The sequence below is a fragment of the Lithobates pipiens genome, unplaced genomic scaffold, assembly GCF_037356315.1.
Source record: "Lithobates pipiens isolate NorthernLeopardFrog02 unplaced genomic scaffold, aLitPip1_a1.2 Scaffold_8, whole genome shotgun sequence".
In the NCBI taxonomy this organism is placed as follows: domain Eukaryota; kingdom Metazoa; phylum Chordata; class Amphibia; order Anura; family Ranidae; genus Lithobates; species Lithobates pipiens.
The window spans coordinates 53078805-53096248 of record NW_027507903.1 but is presented as its reverse complement, the minus strand read 5'-3'; the positions used below and the strand labels follow the sequence as shown (position 1 = coordinate 53096248).

At 41.8% G+C, this 17444-nt stretch overlaps 1 long non-coding RNA gene across 1 annotated transcript; it reads left to right on the top strand.

Moving 5' to 3' along the window:
- Positions 1 to 511: 511 nt before the first annotated feature.
- LOC143963763 (uncharacterized) lies at positions 512 to 17049 on the top strand. The gene is made up of 4 exons (XR_013271036.1): positions 512 to 644; positions 3678 to 3751; positions 10290 to 10480; positions 16885 to 17049. It is a non-coding gene; the product is annotated as an uncharacterized LOC143963763 (long non-coding RNA).
- The last annotated feature ends 395 nt before the right edge of the window (positions 17050 to 17444 follow it).

Sequence of the window (17444 nt, the reverse complement as noted above, 5' to 3'; positions counted from 1 at the left end):
ACCGCAAAGTAAAAAAAGGTTTTTATCATAGTCAACCAAAACAATTGATCTTAATAAAAAATATAAAACCTAGGGGATGCATGACCACAGGAAAGGTGTCCAAAGCATAACTTGAAATAAACGAAAAGCTTACAGACATAAAAATCTTTACATAAAAGTCCATGGCATCAACTAGGAAGACAGCTATCATTAAAAATTGCACTGGATTGGCGATATGGGGGATTTTGCATGTAAAGGCAGTCCCCAAACTTGTCACCAAGCAGTATGCCTATACAAGTACATCAGTGGCAGCCCATCCATAGGGGGCGCCCCCCCCCCCGGCAGTAAAAAAAAAATGTAAAAAAAAAAAATATTTAAACATGTCTCTTTAAAAAAAAATGTCCTTATGTGCACTGTGTCCCGGTCGCTGGGCGCAGTGCAATATTGGAAGCACCACGTCGATGCAATCATGAGATTGCAGACAAGGCGTTTCATTTGCCTCCAAAAAGCTTGCTTCCGGCACGATAGACTGGCCGGGCGAGTGTAGGGTATTCATCCAGCAGCGCTACTGACGTCACTCAAGGAAGTGACGTTGGCACTCGTCTGCTCTGTCCAGCGCCAGCATGCGTAGATGAGCAAGTAAGCGGAAGCTGAGCTGATGTTCGGTGGGTGAGCTGTTTTGCTGTTTTTCTGGAGCCACATACTTCACTTCTTTAGGTTCTTAGATGGAACAAACATGGCAGAACCCCGCCCCCTGCTCATCAACAGCATTCTATTATTATTTTCGGCAATAGGACGGCAGATCGGATGGCAGCACCCCCCCCCCCCCCCTCGCTTATCAACTCATTCATTTTTTTTGTGTTGGTCAGACGGCAGCACACAAATCCCCCCCTATTCAGCACAGAGAGATTAAATTTCCCCTAATACCTTGGACCCTCCCAGCACTGTCTCTTTCTTTCAGGATTGTAAGGGTTACTTCCCGTACAGGAAGTGTACTGTGTGCCTACACAATGTGTGTGGCTGACAGAAATCTACCACTTTTTCCTCCACTGTTACTACGCATAGTTACAACATTTCACCACTTGCGCTACCAAGTACATAGTGTATTTGATAACGTGTCCATGTAAAAAACAATAAGTGGGTAGAACCATTAGAACTTTATTAGAGTTAGTGAACACATTTCTAAAATCAAACAAGGTTGTACATAACACACTGTCCCACGACACTATCGGGAGTATCACAACAGGGATCCCACAGGGACACATTTTCAAATCATAGGCAAGTGTCCCATCTCGAGGCGTATTGGATATTTGAGTAACTACGCATAGTTACAACATGAGACATTTCACCACTTGCGCTACCAAGTACATAGTGTACTTGATAACGTGTCCATGTAAAAAACAATAAGTGGGTAGAACCATTAGAACTTTATTAGAGTTAGTGAACACATTTCTAAAATCAAACAAGGTTGTACATAACACACTGTCCCACGACACTATCGGGAGCATCACCACAGGGATCCCACAGGGACACATTTTCAAATCATAGGCAAGTGTCCCATCTCGAGGCGTATTGGATATTTGAGCTCAAGTGCTATTCGCCATGTGGCATGAATGTGGAATGGGACATTAATTGCTTAATTAACCAGGCTTGAGTCTCAATCCATCCCCGGAGAGTGGTAGGATATCCCCATTAGCCTCCTGCAGGGGAGATTTTACCCCCCAGGGTTTTTTTCTAAACATTGGAGACCATTCCCATAACTGTCTTTTTAGAGGGGACTGTACCCCCCACAATCATGGGGGGTTAGATGGGTTTCAGTTTGCAATAATATCGCTTTCCCTTTTTCTTTTTCATTTGGGTCCTTAATAAGTTTTCATATTGTGTCCAATATATGTTTTTTTTCCCCTGTTTTTAGACATTATTAGCTTGTGGGATGTATATTATTTTATCCTATTCTTATTTGTCTAAATTTATATGTACATGTATAGGCATACTGCTTGGTGACAAGTTTGGGAACTGCCTTTACATGCAAAATCCCCTATATCGCCAACCCAGTTTTATTTTTAATGATGGTTGTCTTCCTAGTTGATGCAATGGACTTTTATGTAAAGATTTTTATGTCTGTAGGCTTGTAGTTTATTTCAAGTTGTGCTTTGAACGCCTTTCCTATGGTCATGCATCCCCTAGTTTTTATATTTTTTATTAAGGTCAATTGTTTTGGTTGACTCTGATAAAAACCTTTTTACTTTGTGGTTGATAAACCCCCTTTTGTGTTCTCTCCCTATTTTTTGTTTGAGCCCGAGGGGTGAGTCCTGCAGAGCTTAAAAATACTCGCAATATTTTCCATTGGTGATCCCACCCCGACCTGGTGGTAATGCCTCCCGCTTGTCATGACTGGCGAGTTGGGTTGGAAATACAGTTGGGTACACCGCCTTTTTCATTGGTGGATTGGATGTCATGTGATCCCTGGGCCATATTGGGGATGATGTCGCGTCCTTCCTTCCAGATAGGGCTTCCGGAAATGGGGCTGTGTTCTGACATTTCGCCTTCCAGCGGAGGCTTGGAACGCAGAGCCCCAGATGTGACGATTCGTCTTTTTCCCCTGACGGCCGATACCGAAAATGACGCTGCACTCCATCTCTCCGATTGTTGTGATAGTTGTGGAGCACACTGATGGCGCCTGTACCTTTTTCTGCTTTTCAATCATTTGCTAGCGGGTGGGTGATTTATGTAAATAGATCAGAAGGCCATGGGTATTTTCGATTGTATTTAAATAGGGGATGCATTACGTTAACAAAGAAAACTGGTGTTTTGGTTTGGGCGCCCTCCCGGAAGTTACTCGCATAAATGGAGGCTTGGAATGCACGCCGGACCAGAACTTCCGGTTCTTTGTTTTTGGGGGCGGTATTTTTGTTTTTTCTTCCATTTTATATTATGTATAAATATTACAGCAATGTGGGGAGCCAAATGATGCCCCTGTTGAAGACCATTTGTGTCAAAATGCGTAGGGCTGCTTATTTGAGATTCCCACATTGCTTTTTTAATGTTTTTTATGCCACCATATCTTTTTTGGACTATTGTTCCTTTTTCATGTTTCCTTCATTGTGAGAAAATATCCCAATAAAGCATTTTGGTTGATTTGCTCCATATGGAGCTTTTTTCTCCTATTTTTTACATTATATTCCATCATCTGTGATCGTCCATGAGTTGGAGTTGGAGACCCCGGATGAGCCGAAGAAAATTCTTGGCCATGTGTCTACATCTTCACAGTGTGCCCTTTTGACCAGGACTTCACTGCTACATCCAACGGGAAAACCATAAGTGTATTTGACTCACTGCCATATGGTTTGTGCGTCCACCATTGTTGGCAAGAGTACCTCATTGTGTGTCTATAGTACCCCGGGATCCAAGCAACATATCCCTCTGTATTTATCGTCTTTGAGACATCATTTATACATTTCTATCTACATTCGAGTCCTCAAAGAGAGACTTTCACGAATTAGTTTCATCACTGTTCACTGGATTTTTATTGAATATTGTGCACAATTGCATGTTTTGTTTCTATTTCTTCTGGGTATATTTATTTTATGATCCTAAGTGTTTTAGCGCTACACATGTTTCCCCAAATGTGTTTGACTTTGTATGTTTCAGTGTTAGCTGCAATAGAAAGTAATTTTCTCTATTTCTTTTTGGTATAGCGCAGTATTATTCCCCCTACTTTGCATAATATTGACTGATCCTGAAGGAGGAGCCAAGGCAGAGCTTGTCGTAGGTACCATGGAGGCACCAGGAAAAAACTTTTTTTTTTTTTTTTTACCAAAAGCCAAGAAAGGACAAAGGAGAGTGTAAACACTGCCCAAAACAACTAGTAAGGCTGGCCATAGATGGTGTGAACCTCGTCTGGTTCCTGCTGAACTGAGCAAGATTCAAATCATGTAAGAGCAGGCTGAATGTACTAAGTTGATCGATCGATCAAATTGGGGGGCAACCAGCCTGCCAGATTTGCATGTGATTATAGCCGTATAGCCGCTACCAATGGAGAGATTTCCCTATCAACACTGTCTATAGCATTTCAACTGCGTAGTAATGTAGTGGAGTGCCCATTCACCCAACATACTTAGATGCAGACTCAGATCCCTTTAACTCAATTTTCCACAATGAGCTCCTGCCCAATTGCTATCAGAGTACTCCAGTTCCGGGGGGATGATCCTTTTTTATTTTTTTATTCATTTGATTCCTCCAGTTGCTCCTGCTAAAGCTACTCTGGATTTTGCTGTTCCCATTTTTCCCTTCCTATTGATTAATTGTTTCCTTCCAGGGGGACATTTAGTGTGGTGGGAGCCCCCAAGTTCCTGATGCTTTTGTTTTTCATAAAAATAAACATATTTTGTGTATACAGTGCCTTGAAAAACTATTCACTCCCCTTGACGTTTTCCATTTTGTTATGTTACAACCAAAAGATAGAAATTCATTTAAAAAAGTGGATGGAAAATGATAAATGTTTTTCAAAATGTTTTACAAATAATAATAATAAATAAATACAAATAAATATGTGAAAAGTGTGGCGTGCATTTGTATTTAGCCACCCTGGTCAATACTTTGTAGAACCACCTTTCATTGAAATTACATCTACAAGTCTGTTTGGGTATGTCTCTACCAGCTTTGCACATCTAGAGTGACATTTTTGCCCATTCTTCTTTGCAAAATAGCTCAAGCTCTATCAGATTGGATGCAAAGCGTCTGTGAACAGCAATTTTCAAGTCTTGCCACAGATTCTCAATTGGATTTAGGTCTGGAATTAACCATCCTAACACATCAATATGCTTTGATCTAAACCATTCCATTGTAGCTCTGGCTGTATGTTTAGGGTCGTTGTCCTGTTGTCCCCAGTCTCAAAACGTTTTCAGACTCTAAGCCCCTGTACACACGGTCGGACATTCTGCCAACCAAATCTGTTGGATTTTGTCCGACGGATTTTGTCCGACGGATTGTGTCCGGAACTGTTGCATACACACGGTCGGACCAAGTTGTCAGAAAATCCGATCGTTCAGAACGTGATGACGTTATTTCGTTACGACGGGACTACGTTCACGCTAGCAGCCAATAGCTTTGATGTAGGAATTTGATCTGAGCATGCGTGGCACTTTGTCCGATCAGAATTCTCTACACATGATCGGAGTATGTCTGATTGGACCAGTTTGTCAGAAAATATTTCCAACAAGTTGGAAAATTGGGTCCGACGGATATTCCAACGGAAACAGTCCGATGCATACCACACACAGTCGGATTATCCGACAAAACGGTCCGATAGGACACATTCCGTCGGAATCTCCGATCGCGTGTACAAGGGCTAACAGGTTTTCTTCTCAGATTGCCTTGTATTTGGCTCCATCCATCTTCCCATCAACTCTAACCAGATTGCATGTCCCTGCTGAAGAAAATCATACCCACAACATGGTGCTGCCACAACCATGTTTCATGATGGGGATGGTGTGTTCAAGGTGATGTGCAGTGTTAGTTTTCAGCCACACATAGCGGTTTTTCTTTTAGGCCAAAAAGTTCAATTTTGGTCTCATCTGACCAGAGCACCTTCTTACACGCGTTTGTTGTGTCCCCCACATGGCTTCTGTAAATCGGACTTCTTATGGCTTTCTTTTAATGATGGCTTTCTTCTCGCCACTCTTCCATAAAGGCCAGATTTGTGGAGTGAATGACTAATAGTTGTCCTGTGGACAAATTCTCCCATCTGAGCTGTGGATCTCTACAGCTCCTCCAGAGTTACCATGGGCCTCTTGGCTTCTTCTCTGATTAATGCTCTCCTTTCCCGGCTTGTCAGTTTAGGTGGAATGCCATGTGTTGGTAGGTTTGCAGTTGTGCCATACTCTTTCCATTTTCATATGGTGGATTGAACAGTGCTCTGTGAGATGTTAAAAAGCTTGGGATATTTTTTTATAACCTAACCCTGCTTTAAACTTCTCTACAACTTTATCCCTGACCTGTCTGGTGTGTTCTTCCTTCATGATGCTGTTTGTTCAATAAGATTCTCTAACAAACCTCTAAGGGCTTTACAGAACAGCTGTATTTATACTGAGATTAAAATACACACAGGTGGACTCTGTTTACTAATGTAGCATCCAGGTGTTTAGGCATAGTTGCTCTTAAATTTACCTTGGCTAATTGTTGAGGATCAATTGATTTCACTCTAAGTCTGTAATTGCTGCACTTCTTTCTTTTGCCGCTAGGTGGCAGGGTAGCTGGTAGCATTAGATATGAGAAGGGCAATGCAAGGTCAGATTATGGGTATACTGTATGGGGTATTCCAGCCAATGGGCAGGGGTTTTCTTAAATCCCTTGGCCTGCTGGGAGAACATATATATTTGGGTGGAGTCTGGTGAACACTGTTCTGTGTGGCTGTCTGGGTGGACATGTGTTGTTTTTCCTGTGCTGCTAGGCCAGAGTTTGGGCCTATTCTGGGCACATCTGGCTGCTAGGCTGTCTGAGGGCCTATCCAGAAGCAAGAAAGCATCGCAGGGTTGGAATTGCGGCTTGCAGTCCAACCAGAAGGGACGGTTCTGAAACTATCATGGTCAGAGGTAGAGAACCTATCATGGTCAGAGGTAGAGGGGAAGCTGTCGCCAATAAAGAACCAACCACCTTATTACCAGGGACCACAGTGAGTAGCTGAAGCAAGTACCAGAGGAGTATTTTCACCAACTTGGGACGGTGAAGAATCGGGAAACTTCAGCGGTTATCAAGTCAGGGACCCAGCCGGCGAAGGTGACGTTTGCAGAGCAGCCTTGTGTGTCAAGCCAGGGACCAAGCAGGCCAGTGGGGTGAGACTTGATAAGTGTCTTGAGTGCCAAGCTAGGGACTCAGCAGAGAGGCGGGGGTGATGCTTGAGGAAGATAAAACTTTGTCCCAACTTTAAGATTGGAGAAGCTCAAGGGATTCAGTGGCAGTGAATTGTTTAGTCTAGTGAGAGACTGGGAGCTCAGTGGGCTGAAGAACTACAAGAAGTGATTGTAGTGGAAGTGAAAGAACTGTTAAAGTGTTAAAGACTGTTGCCATAAGAGACAGCATTTGTGCACATGCAGATGTAGCGTCTCGCTGAATGCCTTTCCCTGCATGGCTGTCTTCCTTTAGAAGTCTCAGAGTCTGCTAATTAATCTTGCAACTACCTAAGGGTTTTCTGGCCCTATCCCTCTCTCCCAAAGTTCTGTTAAGAGAAATAAAATCTCTTTTGCATTCAAGAAGTGTCTGGCGCCCAATGAATCTAACTACTTTGCACATACTATGCCTCACAACCCACCATATAGAGAAGGATGTCAGCTATCTCTGGCCCCGGAGGTTCTCATTAGCCCGAAGGAGGCCAGGGACCAGGGGTCTCTCAATGGTCGGTCAGCACTCTACACTTCAGTAAGAAATAGAGGCATATAAGGCCTGCAGTAATCAGCTAGGGTTTTAGCAGAGATTTGTCAAAATTAGGCAGAAAATATGTATCCACCCATGGTCACTGTTTGTTTTTAATGGAAACATTAAACAAGAATTTGATTGGTCATTGTAGGATACAACTGCAATCCTGCTTTTTTATTTTCTTTAGTTTTAATGGATAAGACCTATAGCTGATAATAATAAGTAATGGATTGGATTTAAAGTGTATTTCTAGCCCAAAACATTTTTTTGTCTGTTATAAATAGAATAGGGAAGGTGTCATGTATCAGATAAGACCAGAACTGTGTGGACTGCAACAGAGGAAACCCAAACGTGTATAAGTGAAATATGATTTATTAAGGAAAGTGAATAATATAAATACAACCACACAGTGCAATAAATCAACCAACAGAGACTCCCAAACAACAACAGACAGATATGTACAATAAATGGGAAATACTAGGATCGTAAACGATAGGCAGGCCAGGGTCATACACAGAGGATCAGCAAATAAACAAGGGCAGTCCAGAATCAGAGACACAAGCCAGGCCAAGGTCATACATGGGGAGATCAGCAGATGGGGTAAGGAACACAGGACAGGGAGAGGATGGACGGATCAGACTGCAGGTCAGGGATGATGATAACAGGTGGGACAGGGTAGGGACCAGGACAGGGAAACAGGATCAGAACCACAGGTTACAGGTTCAGGGCACAGGAACAGGTTCAGAACCAGGCTCAGGATCGCAAGCAGCAGGTCAGGGCAAAAGGAACAATACCAAGGCAAACATATGAGTGCTTGCCAGCTATTTATAGGCCTGTGATTGGCCTCAAGTGACACCTGACTGCAGGAGGTGCTGCCTGCTCCATACTGCCAGGATCCATCCGCTGGTGGATGCCAGTACTACAGCCCAAATATGATATAGCATCAGCAGGGAAAAGCTCTCCTGACAGTTCAAAACTGACAGGAGACACCTGCTGGTGGACCTCAGTACTGCACGCCAAAAGACAGATATTATCAGCGGATGGAACATTTCCTGACAGAAGGTTAATGAGGGTTGGCAACAGGTCAGTCATGATCTACGGCTATGTTGGGACATAGAAGGTTTTGGAAGAATTAACCAAGCCCTCATCTGCCATTGATCACGGCCATGTTGGGATATGGAAGGTTTAGCAAGAATTCGCCAGCCCTGGTCTCCCTAAGGTTAGAACCACTGGTTTGTGACGTGTGTGCAAAACTGAACTCAGCGTTACTCACTTTTTCTTCAGTAGTCTAAACATATTCCCTCGCCAGTGTCAGCATCTTCTTCCAGGTGCCAGTCTTCACGCATGTTGATTGGCTGGTGTGGGATGATATCACCTGTGCCAGCTAATGTCACCTGCTCTCCTGCATGCGCAGAAGTGCAGTCATCCCAGACATACAGGCAATGTGCTGAAATGTAAACTATATAAACAGTGTGCATTCTGCAGAAAACGTATTTTATTGCAGAAGGGACATGCATTGACATTTCCTGTCCTATGGTGACAACACTCACTATACACTAAAACTGCAGCTCTTGTGGGCTGTTTCTGGTCTACAGTGGTCAGGACCTACCAAAAGTGGTCAAAGGAAGGAAAACCAGCCAAATGGTGACAGTGTCATGGGTGGCCAAGGCTCATCGATGCAGGTGGGGAATGAAGGCCCATGTAGTCCGTACCCAATAAAAGAGCTACTATAGTTCATATTGTTGAAAAAGTTAATGCTGGTTCCAGTAGAAAGGTGTCACAACACACAGTGTATCGCAGCAGGTGGTGTATGGGGCTGCATAGCTGCAGACCGGTCAGGGTGCCCATGCTGACCCGTGTCTACAGCCAAAAGCACCCACAATAGGTACATGAGCATCAGAACATGACCATTGAGTAAAGTAAGAAGGTGGCCTGGTCTGATGAATCACGTTTTCATTTACATCATGCGGATGGTCAAGTGCTTGAATCGCTTTCCTGGAGAAGAGATGGCATCAGGATGCACTATGGGAAAAAGGCAAGCCAGCGGAGGCAATGTGATGCTTTGTCTAGTGGTGGTCATGCTTCAATGGTACAGGGCTGTTTTGGTGGTAAAAGGGAAAACTACTCAATATTAGGTCAGTGGTTATAATGTTTCAGCTGATCGGTTTATATCAGCAAAGGTAAGTTGAATGTGTCACAAATATTTAGTATCCATTGTGCAACATCCAGCAGACTCCCACATACCGCTTTATGTATAATCCAACAAATGAATGGAATGGGGCATCAGTCTCTCTGCTTCTTTCTTCAAAATTCCATATAAAGCCCCATGCACACTATCAGATTTTCTGCTGATTTTTGTCTTCAGATTTACCAAAACCATATAATATGAGGTCAAACCTTAGGAGTTTCAATTTGTATGCAATCAGGCAGGCCCTTGCACTACATGGTTTTGGTAAATCTGAAGACAAAAATCTCCAGAAAATCAGATTTTTAGGCTTTAGAGTTTCAGGCAACTGCCGCCTTCTTCAAGTTCATAAGTGGAATATATATATGTATATACAGTATATAAAACATGTTTTATTTAACTAACCATAGGAGGTGAGTGTGAGTGGGGGATAAGGAAAGTTCATTGTTAGGGTTTCCATACACATTAAGTGACTCACCATCTGAAATGTAATACCCATTACTTAGCCCTGGAGGTGTTGGGACAATAGGATTTGACCTAATACGTTTTGTAACTGCACCCCTGTGGTCTTGTATATGGCTTTTTAAAATGTGTCTGGTTTCACCCACATGTAGTAGAATGTTATTTACTGGAAAATGTTAGCATGTTGCAATATTCATGAAGTTGAAAGAACTGTACATAAAATATGCATTAAAGCTTGTTCTCTCTTTAGGTGTTTAATTAAATTGACTTCGTTTTTGACCGATCTGGTGTAATGCAGGAAACCCCAGTTGAATTGGACATTTAAGGTCTACTAGGAATCTTGATACCATCAGTCACTCAGAATTGTTTATCACCCAGCAGAATGCCCGGGTACTGAAGAGGAACAGTAGTATAACAAAAACTAGACACTCGGCATGTACAGTAAGTTTGAATGCAATATTTTCTTTTTAAGTGCTTATATTATAAATCGGCAAGTTTTGACAAGACAAGTATATACTGAATTTGGTGGTGGATAAAACTCTCTCTCTGGGCGCACCTGCTATACATCTGAAGGGTGTTTTAAAGAGTCACTTCAATGGACTGAATTTATTTCTTTGCGTTTCTCTTCCCCTTGGACTTTTTATGTGTTTTAATTTTGAGTATTTTTTTGCACATTTTTTGGTTATATACACTGTTTAGTATCTGATATTAGGATTCAATATGTCACAATATCATTTTTGCACTTTATAAGTTTTAGCGCAGCTTTATATTTTTTGGTTTAAGTATATACAATTTTCAGATAAGCCAATATATAACTTTGTCATCATTTGTTAGCAGAATATAGTCTCCATGCAAACAATATTTACACTACCAAATGTGGCCTAACAGTAGGAAGCAGAAAAAGGCAATCAAGATGTCTCTGAGAAAAAACAATTGTAAAATTACAATGATGGTTCATAGGAGACTAAAGCTGCATAAACACTAGTAGAAGTTCCTTAGAAAGTTTTTATTGTAAGAATGTTCGTTCAGTTTTCTAATTGTTGGTAGGGCCGGGATGGAAAATGTTTCTAGAACAAAAATTTCTAACGGTGTTTGATTTTTCGCTTGGTAAAATCCACTTGTTCCAAAAATCAAATATTAAACTCAATGAAATTGTGAACTCTTAAAAGATATTTGTCAAACCGTAAAATGTATTGAGAATTTTCGTACAATTTTTTGTTTGAAAATCTACTAGTGTTTTGTGTAAACTGTCTTTTTGTATAATTACCTATATTAAGGCTGCTCTGGTCAGGTCATGTGATCCCTGTATCCTTGAGAAGAGGCTGTAGGGGAGACGAGGGAGCACTGACAACAGCTGGGACATGGGAGCCTATGGGTGCCATCACAGCTCCTCTCCCTTGCAGCTGCCAATCACAGATACAGGGGCTCATTTGCCACTGGAGTGGACTAAAAAAAAAGTACATTTTTTTTTTACTTTTTTACATGAGTTATGCAGGATAGGTATGGGGGGGGGGGGGGGGGGTATCATTGTAAGTATAGACAGTATTTGGCTGAAATTCCACTAATTTATTTTTAATTCCACACATTTTTTTAAATTAACTTTTCATTTATCATTTTTGTTTTTCTGTAAAGAGGTGATTGTAACCATATTAGTGCACTTCCAAAAAAAACAACAACTTGTCCTTGGCACTCCGTGGTACTTTTTTTTATTTTCACATGCATTAAAATTTTCAGGACAAGTTTTTGGGGTATATTCCCTTCTTCTAAGGTCCAAACAGTACTTGGACCATAGAAGAAGAGGGTACACCCTGAAAGCTTGTTATGGCTTTCTGTAATAATCAGTATTCATTTTTGTAACAAAGTCCCTCTGTCCTCATTTGCCCCTCATTTTGGTTTGATGTATAAAAAAACACTATTTATCTATCAGAACAATTCTAAACCTTTCATCCAATTTCTAAATTGTTGCATTTGTACATTTAAAAAGCTGGTATAAAGGAATAGTAATGGTAAAAAAATCTAAAAAAAAATCACTTGTGGGTTTACCCATCATTTTTTTGTGTATTAAATCTCCATGTGATGGGGCTGTGGCCTTTGCCTACCTACCTTTTACTAATAGATGTCCCTCTTTCCCAATTCAAGAACTTGGTAAGTATGAGGATGAGCTAAGGTTCAGGCCGAACTCATTTCCATCCAAAGTCATGAGAAACTGTCACATGATAGCAGACCACCAGCCACATGACCATATTTGGTCAATTAATGTTATTTGGATTAGTAAATCGATAGGAAGGTATATTATATTTACTTTTTTAAACTTTTTTTTAAATTTCTTCAGTTCCTCCCTGGCTTGTGATCTACGCCAATATTATGTAATATATCCCAGGAATCTTCATTACATTTTTTTCAATTTAATCTGGAGGTGTGGGGAAGGGGCTTCCTCAGCTAAGCACACCCTTCTGCCTGCATGCCTGAGCTAAGGGCAGATGGATTTCATGAAGCAAATGCTACATGAATCATCTACCCCTACTCAAGATGACTGCAGTTAGAAACGCTAGGGGGTGTTTTTGAAATTGATTTCTCAAGAAAATAAAGCATAGAGACATAGATGGGTGAGTTTGCTCTGAATATCAAAAATGAATTAAAGTGGTTTTAAAGGCTGAAGGTTTTTTTTTTACCTGAATGCATTCCCTACTTAACCCCCACCACACCGACAGAACGCCTATATAGGACCCCATTGGACTGGGCTTTTTGCTGCAGGGCCACATATATATGTATCTGTCTTTGTGCTGGGGGTGTGTCACACAGTGTCCCGGGTCCCGTACTAACAATTGGTAACAGTTCTGGGTCACTTGATTGCTGTGATACCCTCTCATTGGCTATCACAGTGATCAGGCACTGTGAAGCCCGCCCCTGTGTTGCTCTCTTTGCGAATGGAGGAGAGAGATACAAAAATAAATAAAAAATGGCTAGAAGAAGGTTTGAACTAGGTCAGTGCCAGGGTTAGTATTTGCGTCAAGTAAGGGCCAAGGGTGAAGGTCAGGGTCTCCGGTCATGGTCAGTATATTTTGGGCAGTATTTTTTTTCATCATTTTTTTAATTGTTATCTGTGTTCCGTTAGCGTCAGTGTGTCACATTAAAATAGAAAAAGCAAAATGCGCACTATTGTTTGTGGGCTGTACTACGGGTACATACAACAACTAACATACACATATGTGGTATCATTGTGATTGTCAGGAGCCAGAAAATTTATTTTGGATTGCTCTTTGGTGGTAGGTTATGGTAGTAACACAAAATATGCAGCTAGATTTTAAAAAAGTTGTTTGTTTTAACTATTTTGGGCTAGTTTTCCTATAATAAAAAAAATAAATCAGGAGATATCCACTACCATTTAACACCAAATGAAAGCCCAATTTCTCCTGAAAAAAAAAACAAGGTATAAGTCTCCTGGGTGCACATAGTAGTTGTGATGATTATGTACATGTAGCACTCACCCTGAAGGAGCTGCTCCTTTATACTTAATCCTGTACTCTGCCTATCAACCCCAAGAACAGACTCAACCCCTCTGGCATGCCTGTGTGATAATGTTAGTGTAAGACCCAATGGTAAAAAGAAACACCATATTAATAACACACTGTACTGTATATTTACCATCACCTTGGTACTCGCCACTTCACCAGCTGTAATAATACATAGAATCTCACAAAGGGTATCAATTAACCATCTGAAAGTTTAATGTGGTAAAAGTTTAACACAATTAACAGTGTGATAACTCAGAGACAGTAAATGGCAATATAACAGTCAATGTAAATGTGAAACTGTGTTCAAGGATCACCATTGATATTGTATGCAAACAGGTGCACAGTGGGACAGGTACCCAATACCAATCAGCAGCTATATTGGGCACCTTCCCACTGAAACCTCTGAGCACACACATACCAATTCTGCAGCACAAGGCTATGAACATACAACAGCACAATACAATATAACTTTGTATCATATACTCAAGGGCTCCCCCTAGGTTGCAATACACTGTTCACTCTGCAAACTGAATTTGTGCTGTTTTATAGCAAATGACAAAGTCTCTTGTCTTCTTCCTCTTCAGCTAGCTCAAGGTATTAGACTGCAGTATTTGTAAATCCAGGTAGGAAACAAGTAGATAGCAGACTGTATGATAAGTGATGCACTTTCAAACAGAAGGTACTTGTAATACTTTCTCCTTAGCAGTGGAGGCAATGCAGCATTAACTTTATAGCACAGAGGAGACAACCCTGAAACTCCACTGTATGCAGGCTATGGATGAATGAGAATACTTCTGTGGGACCACAAGTCCCACCAGCAGTCTGTAACAAAGTAACATGACAACAGTACACCATATTGATCTGGGCAAGTGCCCACTCACCACAACAGACCCAGATGCTTGCAAGGCTCCTTTCCTGGTTTCTCAGTCCCAATCCGAGCTAGCGCTGTTACATCGCACCATTCCTTCTGATGACCGATGTAACTCTACTGCAGGTAACATTTAGACCTTTAGAAATGCTGGATCCCCCGGTCCATCCACACGCTGGTCCTCCTGACTGTGCTCTGGAACTTCCCAGAGGCCAAACAATTCCACTCCACGCCTTCCAGGCCGCAGTCCATCGGTCACACACAGACCTTACTTCAGGCAGGCTTTTTAATGTTCTGAAACGCAGACCAATCCTCCTTCTCAATCAGCAGGGTTGTCCACAAGGATCCCTCTGAGGTGGGCGATCCGCTCTCCGCTTTTGGCCCCAGGCGTTCCCAGCCCAGGGCCCACACACAGACCTCCTGCTGTGTGTTGAATGGCGTCCGGAGAGAGAGAAAACATGCCACGCCTGTCCCTTTTATTTGCTTACCCAGCAGGCTGTTCTGTGGCTTGGCCTTGTGGGTAAGTGAATTGTGCATTGTGGGTCAGTAGTTCCTTGACTGAGTTAAGCACATGAGCCACTTGAACATTGAACTACATTACCCTTAATGCTTTGTAGCGCTGCTCAAGAATTGTAATAAAAGTTCCAACAGCTTTAACATCAAAAGGACACTAAAGGGAGCTAAACTCTTATTTAAAGAACATCACATCACTTAGCATGATAACTGTGTCACAACCCCTGCATTACATACAGTTTTACTAACACATGTCAAAATTGAAAAATTGTGCTTAGGCGCTAACATTTGTTTTACCCTTATGCCCCGTACACAAGAGCGGAAATTCCGCCAGCAAAAGTCTGATGTGAGCTTTTGGTCAGAAATTCCGACTGTGTGTATGCTCCATCAGACTTTTGCTGGCGGAATTTCTGCCAGCAAAAGATTGAGAGCAGGTTCTCTATTTTTCTGTCAGAAAAAGTTCCTATCGGAAATCCCATTAGCCTCTATGCAATTCTGACACGCAAAAAAACATGCATGCTCGGAAACAATTCAACACATGCTCGGAAGCATTGAACTTAATTTTCTTGGGTTGTCGTAGTGTTGTATGTCACTGCATTATTGAAGGTTCGAAAGTTCAGAGATCTTTTGTGTGACCGTGTGTATGCAAGCCAAGCTTGAGCAGAATTACGCTTGTGTGTATGTGGGTGTATATTAGGCGTGAAATACTCTATACTTACCTGATCTCGTTCCAGCACTGTGCCTGAAAACAAAAGCTCTCTTTGCTCTCTCAGCTCTGTCCCTCCTCATGGCCTCACAGACAGCAACTCCTGTGGCTGTCAATCACAGCCAGCGATGAGGGAGCGGGAGGCAGGACCGGGCCACTCTCTGTGTGTCTATGGACACACAGAGCTGGATCAGGAGTGAGCTCTCACAAGTGCCCCTATAGCACGCGGCTTGCTATGGTGGGCATTCTGTGGGGGGAGGAGCCAGGAGTGCCAGTGAGGGACCACAGAAAAGGAGTACTGAAAACAAAAAGAGTATTGAAATCAAAACCATTGGGCAGAGCAGGTAAGTATAACATGTTTGGTATTTTCAAAAAATAAAATAATATCCTTTGCAATCTCTTTAAATTGCATTTTCAGTTTGTGGTGCTGCTCAGATACAGTTTAGTTCCACTTTAAACATTTGCCTAAGAATACAACTATAAGGTTCTAGTAGTAGTATACTCATGCCATAATTTACTGGTGAATCTGTTAGAAATTACTTGTAAACCAATCACCGATATTGTCATCTAAAGACAAAAAAAAAATTCATATTAATGAGTGGTTTCAAAAAGAAAACATTTGCAGCTATGGGGAATTATTTAATGGTTTACAGACATAAAACATAATTGCAATATTGCTCAACAGTTAATGTAATGCATTATCCAGTGCCTTGTGAATACCATATCTGAGAACTGATTATTATTGCTAAAGAACATGGTATAGTTGTAAAACTATAAAAATGCAATATTTGTGTAATGCCTTTTTCAGAAGGACCTGTTTGATAACATCTTTATTGGCCTCACATGTACATTATTTTCTACTAAACAAAATATTACTTTGTTGCTCAGAACCATGCTATGCATTATACAATACTCACTTCTGACGTGTAAACCCTACTGGGCATTGGAGGAAAAACAAATGAGGGTGTTTGTAATAAAGACATAACATTATTGCAGGAAAGTGGTGCAAATGGTCTAGATTGTTGAAATTTTCTGTTATTGCATGGTCTGCTTACTGATAATTAGTACTTTATTACAGGTAGTTATCCAATGCTGACAATTTATGTAGCGCTTTATACGAGGGCTGTGCCGGAAAAAGTGGGAATAACCTTTTATTAATTTACATAGGTCATTCAAGTTTCACATGTTGGTAGAGTAACTTTTCCACGACAGTAACTGTTCTTCTACTTTTCTTTCATTGCAGGTAAATAGTGGATTCCAAGCAGAAGCAATGTGCTGTAATTGAGTTCAAGTTAAAAAAAAAAGTTATGCCCACTTTTTCATTACTTTCAGTACAGACCTTGTATATTATACATTTACATTAGTTATTGCCCTCAAGGAGCTTATAATCTAAGTTCCCTACCTCACATACACACATACACACATACACATACTAGGGCCAGTGGTGTATCATCCATTGGTGCAACGGGCCAGGGGGGGGAGCGGGGGCACTGTGCAGTGACCCACACTGCACCCATGGATGCCTTAGGGTGCCAAGATGGGGGGCAGTAAAATGCAACTTCACCCGTGTAGAAGGATCCCCTGCACACCCGACCAACAGCAATGGCACAGCGAGCAGGGGGAGGCCGGTCACCTGGACAGAGTGGGGATTAGACGGGGCAGCAGGCAAGAGGAGGATGGAGCTGGGCATCGGAGGTGAGCAGGAGGCACAGGGTGCCCCAGACTGGGGGAGGTTGATAGGTAATCAATACGCATTCTTTGAAGTGGTGGGATGTCTATGTTGGCTCAGCTTTCTCTGGCATG